This window comes from Callionymus lyra, chromosome 2, assembly GCF_982586985.1.
Source record: "Callionymus lyra chromosome 2, fCalLyr1.hap1.1, whole genome shotgun sequence".
Taxonomy (NCBI): Eukaryota; Metazoa; Chordata; class Actinopteri; order Syngnathiformes; family Callionymidae; genus Callionymus; species Callionymus lyra.
The window spans coordinates 7,885,018-7,895,643 of NC_141819.1; the positions used below are offsets into that span (position 1 = coordinate 7,885,018).

General features: G+C 39.5%; 1 long non-coding RNA gene across 1 annotated transcript; it reads left to right on the plus strand.

Moving 5' to 3' along the window:
* The first annotated feature begins 1,431 nt into the window (after positions 1 to 1,431).
* Positions 1,432 to 3,253, plus strand: LOC148085227 (uncharacterized). Its single transcript, XR_015709470.1, has 3 exons — positions 1,432 to 1,602; positions 1,900 to 1,945; positions 2,544 to 3,253. It is a non-coding gene; the product is annotated as an uncharacterized LOC148085227 (long non-coding RNA).
* Positions 3,254 to 10,626: the final 7,373 nt, after the last annotated feature.

Genomic DNA, 10,626 nt, shown 5'->3' on the forward strand with positions numbered 1-10,626 from the left:
ACAACAGGAACTTGATGGAGGATCAAGATTATCTGGATCATCCTGACAGATTTGAAAAGCTGCGACTGGAGGTGAAGAGGAAGTGAGACTATCAGTGTGACTCTCAGAAGAAACACAAGAAAATATGTTATTAAGTAAAATGTTGCCTAACATACCTGCTGGATTTGTTTCACGTTTGTTTCTAAGTTTGTGACTTTTATGATCATTCTCTAGTTAAACCTCTTTTACTCTGAAAGTAAGTGGTTTAATGGTTATTTTTTCAAACTGTACTTCTCAACAGTAGCTAAACATGATCGTGACAGATTGACTTCATCTCATCTGTCGCCTAGAAATGATGTCATCAGAGGAACAGAGCGAGAGAAACATGAATTAAAAAAGATCAACAAATTCAATCCTCTAGTCAAACAGCTTCAAAACATACAGTTCTTTGCACAATATTCTCAAAATCACACTATATTATATTTTATAAACTGGTCATTAATGTTATAATCGACAAGTGAATCTACACTTTGACAAATGTATCGTGAGATAATCTTGATCCAGTTTAGAGAGTTTTTATTTTATTAACTGCAAATAAAAGTGTGTTGTTAAAGTAACAGTTGAATGTATTCAACATTATTTATCATGTAATTTTAGGTAAAATAAAACTATTACAACAGTTCTGGAATCATGTGATGTTTTGAGTCTTTTGTTGTCTTTTTATGTCACACGTCTGAAGTAATAATTCACGCAAAATTCAAACTCATGTTCTACTCACCCTTATGTCGACTCAGGGTTAGTGTTTGCATTTGTTGTGAGCTTTGTTGATTGAGCTATGTTAATTATTGAAATAACTAATTGGTTACAAATTTGAAAGATTGAAACCATTCAATATTGTGATGACACTGATATACTTCCATAGTTTCTCTTCATCTGGTCCATCAACATCAAATCAACCATAACATGAACACATTCAATCAAACACTTGTTGATGTTCAAAAGTCCAGCATGAATCAATGACGTGTCAATAGTTGGTATCAAAGGTTTGAAAGAAACTTTGACTGAACTATATTAGAGAGGAAGCAGACAACAAACCACAACTGAAGATCTTATCAATGGAAATAGTTGAGTTTGTCTTTAAATAAACTCTTTCAATTCTTGTTAAATAGAAAATTGAAAAAGTCACTTGTTGATGAAACTCGTCTCTTTCACAGCCTGAGTGACTGTGAACTGTCAGAGAGAAGTTGTTCACTTCTGTCCTCAGTCCTCAGCTCTCCGTCCTCTAGTCTGACTCTACTGGACCTGAGTAACAACAAGCTGCAGGATCCAGGAGTGGAGCTGCTGTTTGCTGGACTGAAGAGTCCACACTGTCACCTGGAGACTCTCAGGTCAGAACATCATCTTCTCTTGGTTCTGATAAGTTTCTAAAAGTGTTTCTCCTTCATTTCAGTCTGTCAGGGTGTCAGATCTCAGAGAGAGGTTGTTCTTCTCTGGCCTCAGCTCTGACATTGAACCCATCCCACCTGAGGGAACTGGACCTGAGCAAGAATCATCCAGGAGGACCAGGACTGGAGCTGATGTCTGTGGACTGAAGAGTCCAGACTGGAGACTGGAGACTCTCAGGTATGAACAGAGCAGCAGAACTCACTGACTGAACTCCAAAGATCTTCAGACTGAACATTTGATGCTCAGACTCTTCATCTGAACTGAGCACATGAATCCAAACTCTGAGTTCCTCCATGTTCTCCTGCTGGACACCAGTGGAAGCATGAAGGAGACAGTTGAGACTGAGCAGCCTGTTTATAGATCCATCTTTGTTGTCATCAACAGTCATGACTGAGTCGTCCACTGAGAATGAAACAATATTCATGAAACATCTGAATCAAATGAATCTGATCTTCTGACTCTTTCTTCCTCCAGGCTGGATCACTGTGGACCAGATATGTTAGACCTTCATCGATGAATGGTAAGTTTGATTCCATGGATTGACTTCAACATCGACGCTCATCTGCTGACACAGCAGTTGAAGGTCTTTGTGGACATGGACTTGATGAAGAAGATTCCAGAACAAACGTGCAGATGTTAAAGACTCACAGTTACAGTATCAAGTGAAGCTCTGATTCCAAATCTTCAAGACCTTCAGCTCAAAACTCTTCAGGAGCTTCAACATCAACATTGTTTCAGTTTGACTGTCAGTGGAGAACAAAGAAATATTTCTGTCAAATATTTGAAATCAGACGTGAGTTTGATCATCAACTCACAATGTTGAGTCACTTTAAACATCATTTCACACATGAATCACTTCATATTGAATCATGTGTTCACTTGAACATCTTCATCACAACTAGACTAGACTCATGTTAGCTACATGCTAGTTTAGCTGCTGACTTCATCTTCAAATCTGACATCCAAGATGATTCTGGGATGTTTCAGTCACATGGTTCTTCTCTCAAGTTCTCAGAAGAATGTTGACAGAACATTGACTCGTCTCAGTTTGGATCAGTATATGATCGTCAAGACAACGTTCTTCCACCATCATCACCTCATGTCTCTTCTTCTCTCAGTCTTCACTCTCACTGGACTCACACACAGCAGCGCCTCCTACTGTCCAACGACAACAGGAACTTGATGGAGGATCAGGATTATCTGGATCATCCTGACAGATTTGAAAAGCTGCGACTGGAGGTGGAGAGGAAGTGAGACTATCAGAGTGACTCTCAGAAGAAACACAAGAAAATATGTTATTAAGTCAAATGTTGCCTAACATACCTGCTGGATTTGTTTCACGTTTGTTTCTATGTTTGTGACTTTTATGATCGTTCTCTAGTTAAACCTCTTTTACTCTGAAAGTAAGTGGTTTAATGGTTATTTTTTCAAACTGTACTTCTCAACAGTAGCTAAATATGATCGTGACAGATTGACTTCATCTCATCTGTCGCCTAGAAATGATGTCATCAGAGGAACAGAGCGAGAGAAACATGAATTAAAAAAGATCAACAAATTCAATCCTCTAGTCAAACAGCTTCAAAACATACAGTTCTTTGCACAATATTCTCAAAATCACACTATATTATATTTTATAAACTGGTCATTAATGTTATAATCGACAAGTGAATCTACACTTTGACAAATGTATCGTGAGATAATCTTGATCCAGTTTAGAGAGTTTTTATTTTATTAACTGCAAATAAAAGTGTGTTGTTAAAGTAACAGTTGAATGTATTCAACATTATTTATCATGTAATTTTAGGTAAAATAAAACTATTACAACAGTTCTGGAATCATGTGATGTTTTGAGTCTTTTGTTGTCTTTTTATGTCACACGTCTGAAGTAATAATTCACGCAAAATTCAAACTCATGTTCTACTCACCCTTATGTCGACTCAGGGTTAGTGTTTGCATTTGTTGTGAGCTTTGTTGATTGAGCTATGTTAATTATTGAAATAACTAATTGGTTACAAATTTGAAAGATTGAAACCATTCAATATTGTGATGACACTGATATACTTCCATAGTTTCTCTTCATCTGGTCCATCAACATCAAATCAACCATAACATGAACACATTCAATCAAACACTTGTTGATGTTCAAAAGTCCAGCATGAATCAATGACGTGTCAATAGTTGGTATCAAAGGTTTGAAAGAAACTTTGACTGAACTATATTAGAGAGGAAGCAGACAACAAACCACAACTGAAGATCTTATCAATGGAAATAGTTGAGTTTGTCTTTAAATAAACTCTTTCAATTCTTGTTAAATAGAAAATTGAAAAAGTCACTTGTTGATGAAACTCGTCTCTTTCACAGCCTGAGTGACTGTGGACTGTCAGAGAGAAGTTGTTCACTTCTGTCCTCAGTCCTCAGCTCTCCGTCCTCTAGTCTGACTCTACTGGACCTGAGTAACAACAAGCTGCAGGATCCAGGAGTGGAGCTGCTGTCTGCTGGACTGAAGAGTCCACACTGTCACCTGGAGACTCTCAGGTCAGAACATCATCTTCTCTTGGTTCTGATAAGTTTCTAAAAGTGTTTCTCCTTCATTTCAGTCTGTCAGGGTGTCAGATCTCAGAGAGAGGTTGTTCTTCTCTGGCCTCAGCTCTGACATTGAACCCATCCCACCTGAGGGAACTGGACCTGAGCAAGAATCATCCAGGAGGACCAGGACTGGAGCTGATGTCTGTGGACTGAAGAGTCCAGACTGGAGACTGGAGACTCTCAGGTATGAACAGAGCAGCAGAACTCACTGACTGAACTCCAAAGATCTTCAGACTGAACATTTGATGCTCAGACTCTTCATCTGAACTGAGCACATGAATCCAAACTCTGAGTTCCTCCATGTTTTCCTGCTGGACACCAGTGGAAGCATGAAGGAGACAGTTGAGACTGAGCAACCCTCAGGGTTGGGATTATTTTGAGAGTAATCTGTTCTTTTTAGAGTTATAGACAAAAATGTTTGTTCATTTTAATGTAGCAACTGGAGCTCAGTTGTCTTCGTCTTCATCTTCGTCCAAAAAGACACTTAAAAACATCCAAATACCTCCATACTGCTCGACTGTAACGTCCATCTTGGATTGAAGCTCCACATGAGAAGAATTATTCATAAAAACGCTTAAATGAATCCATATTTTAAATGTGTTTGTAGTGAAAGATCTCAGTCTGTCAGTGTAAATCTTGCACTTGTGCACTGACACTTTCAATGTGTTTGATGAGGAAACACTAGTTGGAGTCGAGACTGAGAACTTCAATAAATATATTTAATATTTAAACATTTAAAAATAAACAGGTACTTGGATTAAACCTCAAATCATTTTTAAACGGAGGCGCCACCTACTGAGCATTAAAAATGATGACACTGTTAATGAAGCTTCATCTAACCATCACTAGTTTTGGATGACCAGCATGTCAGAGTAAGAAGAACACGCCGTACAACAGTGGTGCTTATTGAAGCCTCTAATATATATCCTAATATATTCAATGGCTACACCAGGGTTTTTACAAACAACAGGTTTGTGATAACAACTTTCTGTGATGTATTACAAACAACACTTATTTACTTTCTGTGATGTGTTGAAGAGTTGGATTGAAAAAACATTGACTGTAATCTACAGTTTCACCACTAGATAACTTAATTTCCACAACTGTTAGTGAATAAATAAACACACCAGTCACTCTATCATCACCTGTCGTGGTTCACTCATCCCTGTAGTGAGGAATACATATTAGTTACCTGGATGTGACTCTAGTTCTATTAGTACATGCAAAGCCCTCTAACACGCTTCGCTATTGACGCTGTAGACGACCACGATGCAGCTTGACAGACATCTTCAGCCGTCACTCCTCTGAACAGGGCTGCCGAAGATGCTAAGCCCCTGGTGGATTAAAAAAGAATGAATAAACAGAAAAGAATAAAAAAGCTAAAAATCCAATCCCTTATTTACTAAAAAATAATAAAACAATAGTACATTTATGACTTATTGTTAAAATATTATTTAAAGTAATAATTGAAAAATTAAGAAAACAAAATAAACATGAATACTGATAACTAGATAAATGCAATTGATTCAATTAATTAATAATGAAATAATTACACCAATTGAGTCAGAAAAAAGGCAATTAAGAAGTAAGTCAAGAGAAACCCAGCAGGGGGCAGAAAAGCAAACACAACACCCAAGATCAGAAATTGAGAGTAGAAGAAGAGACAAAAACAGGAACTAGTGCTGTGTCTCAAATCGCATACTTCTCTTAGTATACTAGAAGTTAGTATGCATCAGGATAGTGTACGTACTAACTAGTAACTAATTATACACAGATAGTATGTCTCAAATCAAACTCTGCTGCTACACACTAACAGGAAATGACGCTACAGCTTCTTCTTCTACTTCTATTTAACAATGGTTTCAACCAGCTGTAGGAACACTAGCGACTCGTTTTGCAAGTTTGAATGAAGAAATAAAGAAAAAAGATGAGAAACTAAATATTCGCGAGATATTTAAGCTGGTATCAGCACTGAAGACGTGTCATCCTCCTATTGCTGCTGAAAATGCACCTGTAAGTATATATATATATATATATATATATATATGACGTTTAAAACGTCATTAAGATGGAGCTGTTTAGGGTAGAAAGTGTCCATCGAACCACATCAGTTTTGTGGGCGTTTTAGTGACAATTTAGTGTGCATGGCGCACTAAATTTCGCATACTAAGAATTGAGACGCACTTACGCACTAAAAATACTAACTTTGAGTACGCAAGTACGAGGTTTGAGACACAGTATGGATATCAACAAACGATCACACATGTGCAAGCAGTCAATGACACACTTTAGATAAGCAGTGTTAGCTAGACAAAACAACAAAAGTGACATGCAATGTGACCAATTGTGAGTTGATCAATTTTGAGGTGATCAATTGACCATGTGAAATAGGAGGAGAGGGTGGTTAAGATAATAGGGTCAAAAGGTCATTAATACATGCAAAAACAAAGGATGTCAACAATCAATGTTAATTGTGTTATTTTTTTGAACACTGCAGAAGAAGGAGAAAATTGATATGTGAGTTGTTTTAGTTTTTCTTCTTTATAAATTATAAAACTAATTAACTGTATATAAACATATACTGTATATACCTTAATTTTAGAAACAGGAATAATTGTAAAATAACTATTGTCAACAAAGAATGTTACTTAATGAAGAGAGAAGATAATTATACTAAACCCAACCAAAATACTTGAGAGAGAAATGATGAAGGGAAGAAAATAAAGAAATATTGAAAACAAAATTACTGATAACAAGAAATAATTGAAATCAATAGAAAATAGAAAAATAAAAATGACAACAATTGATAGAGGTTAGAGAAAACGTAAGAAGGAAAAAATTGAAATGAAAAAAAAACAGACAATTTTAACTAAACAATATGTTATGAAAATACGACGACAGCAGTATTTTACCAAAACAAGTCTAGAGACACACTATGCTACCTGGAACGAGACTCTAACCAGCCTGTCGTGTCTAAAGTGTCGAAGTCACTATCGCGAGAGCCTCTCGATCGCTTAATACGCTTCCAAACACCCTAGATAGGAGACCCCTCAACTATTCCATCTATTTAAACCCCCGTCAAACTAACTCTAAACTAATCACCAATGAGTCAATATCTCTCACCGTGATGGTTCGGAAAAATTAACTAGCCCTGACTATACTGCCAAATACCTGTGGAGCCTCTCAACACAGAACACAATGAGATCTAACTGGCCTACACACCGGCTGGCAGAGCCTCCAGACCAGGATATTGGGAGAGACCGCTCAAATCCCACATATCCCCAAATTAATTATAGCTACTTGGTTTACCGAAAAAGTACGTCTACATTAATCAACCATAGGCCAAGTATCCTAACTAGTTTAGGAATCTGGAAGAATGTCAGATGCCCCATAGAGGGAGCCGGTTATACTTCCACCCCTACTCTGAATCCCAGGGGTTACCAGGTCGTGTAACTCCGTCTCCTCTGCCTATCAATTTAACTTAAATTCTAATCAACGTTTTTTCAACGATGCTTCTTCTTCCCGGGACACGATAGTGTCGTCTACACTTAAAACAACAACAAACAACAACTTACCATGCAATACCCCAAAAAATGAGCAACAGCTTAAGAAAGCACTATTGAAAAATATAATCTAAATTTGTGACAGAACCAGAGACTTACGTTTATTCTTCCAGGCAACCAAAACTAATATAAAATATAAATATATGTAATCTTTCCTAACCAAAAATATAAACTTGAAAAAAAATCTATGTAAAAAATAAGATAAAATCTTTCTCACCTGATTCCTGAAGTAAGGTATGTGGTGCACCTGGTTGCCTGGAGAACAATAAGAGAGCTCAGAGTTCGTCTCGGAATCAAAAAGGCCTTCAAACAACCACTCAACGCCATCCGGGTCACGGCACCAAGTTGTGGGGATTTTGTGTTCTGGTTAACCGACCCCTCCCCAGTCTCGTACATTGTGGTGGAAAGTGAAGGACAGTCAATGGATGAGTTTAAGAAAAATGCTCGTTTAGTGAATTATGCAAAAGTCAGAGACAAACTTACGTGAACACGGGCGCTAGCAAGCAGAGAGATCTATCGCAGACGTCTTCGAATGCCAGAACACAAAGATCTCACAAAATGGTGGATCATTTATACTTCAATATTCAGGTTAACACCTCTAGTCAAATGTACATGTAGGATTGGTCAGTAACTGTAAACACTTGATTCTAAGATGGCCGCCGCACGTGGTCGTCGTGGAAATTCACCAAAGATTGTTGTCTTCTAGAGAGAATCTGTTCCCAGCGACTTGCTGGCCTGTTGTGTCTTTCAGTATGAGATCTCAAATAGGTTCCCACAGACTTGCTGGGAATCTGGGATTGTTTAATCTTTCTCAGTGTGTGCAAGGCTTTATGTGATCTGGGCCTGTGAGTTGTTGCAGTGAGTGGATTCAAGGCAAGAAAATTGTATATGAATTAAATATAAAATATTATCAGTAAATCAAGTGACTATTTGGAATGTGTGTCAAATCTATATGATTGATTACAGTAAAGCAGTAATTTTGAGAATTGCACTACAAATTCAATGAGCAAAACGTTGAGGGTATACTCCAGCTCCAGCATTCTTTGCCCCGTTACAGACAAACAGCTGATTGGATTTACGTAAACTAGCTGTGCATCTAACCTAACAGGCCATAGCTCATACTGGACACAGTTAATGCCGCTGCCTAGCCTCCTCGTCTTGATGAGTGAAAGTAGCTCTCAAGCTATCTGATCCCATTGTGGGACCAAATGACGAGTAGGAGGTCGAAAACTCCAGCACCCAAAAAAAAAAAACTCTTTACAAAGGTATGACCTCTGGTCGTAAAACGACCAAAACCATCATGTCCTACATTCATGGCTGACCGCAAAAACCGCCAGCGTAGATGCGGCACAACCACTCGACCAGTAACTCCTGCAAGAAAGCAGGATCTCCGAGACTGGAGATGAAGAAGCTGTCAGTCCTTTCTTCTTGCAACAGGCTTCGAATACACACCAGCGTGACACATAAGCTTTCGATGTAGTTGGTGCCTGAGCACCCTGAATACGGAATCTAGTGTCACCCTCTCAACATCCAAACCATGACGCGACGCCCCAGAATCAGAACAGGCCATCGTTCCCCCACTGTCAACTGAGCCAGGTCCAGGAACCATCTGGCTCCTGGGCTCTCTGGTAGTACCATTAACACAGTAAGATGCTGAAAACCTCACTCTGTCTAAGAAAGATAGCATGAGTCTCACTGGTGGGAAATCATACAACAGACCCCTGGGTATCAACGGATGGGCCAGAGCATCTACCCCCAGAGGTGGTCTGTCTGTAACCTTCAGTGAAAACCAAAGGGGGCACTTTGTGTTCTCCCTGGAGGCAAACTGGTCTCCCGAACAGGCGCCAGATCTGTGACGTTGTATCTGGGGTACAGCTTCCACTCCTCCTGAAGAGCACCCCCTCGAGACATTCGATCCGCTCCCACATTCAATAAACCCGGAATGTGTCGAGCTCGCAGGGACAAAACATACCTGTCGGCAAAACTCAGAATGGAGGCTGCCAAGCATTGTAGACCCGGTGACCTCACTCCTCCCTGCCTGTTCAGATACGCCACTGTTGTGGAGTCGTCTGATCGGACCATCACATGTCTCCCTTCTAATTGAGGAGCAAAATGGTGGGGGACCTTTTGAACCGCTCGCAGTTCTAGGTAATTGATGTGTTTCGGTGTGTTCGACCACACTTCCCCCCACAGGTCCCACCCCAGCCGGTCAGGTACGCATCTGTGAACACATGAGTGTAGAAATGTACACAACCCAATCTGACTGCTTTCTGGAGTCGGCCCTAGAGAGTTCCAGAAGACTATGTCCCTCATAACGAAGGCAGGAACAATCAACATGTGGCCCTTGTCTCGAACTGGATGAAGTCGGAGACCCCCAAAACCACTGTTGAAGACTTCTCATATTTAACAAGCCCAGTCTGACCACAGGGTGGGCCGCTGCCATAAGACCCAGGAGTGATATGAGGTTTTTTCGAACCCTGTCCAACTGGCGTAGTAATGACACCCTTATCTCGCTAGTTCTGGAGTCTAGATGCAGAACGAGGTAGGACATTTGTTGACTTGGTTCTAACATGCTTTACTCCATGTAGTGCAGGAGAAGCAGGTCTTTGTTCTATAGGGACACCGGATGGTGAACTATATATATATATCGCTGAGTAGATAGATGATGTAGATCCGAGGTGACTGAGTGAAAAGGGGAGACGAATGGCGGGAGGGCCTATATAGAGGGGCGGGCCCTTCCCCCCAGTTTGGCGGAGAGTAGATTACATTTATACAGGTTCAGAGGCGAAAGCCTCAATGGATAAACCAATAGCGAAGCCCATTAGGGGTGTCACACCCTGAAGATGACTTGTATTGGTGCATCGTTTAATACTTATATAATACTTTATTATTTGTTTACTTTGAGCACTTTATATAGCCCTGATGTTTTATTTTTTCATTATTTAGAAGAAACAACAGTAACATTCTTTCCTGCTGGAGGAAACTGATGGCAACACTTGAGACTCAAACATAGCAGAATGTGGTTATTAAAGTGATTCACACGACACAACAA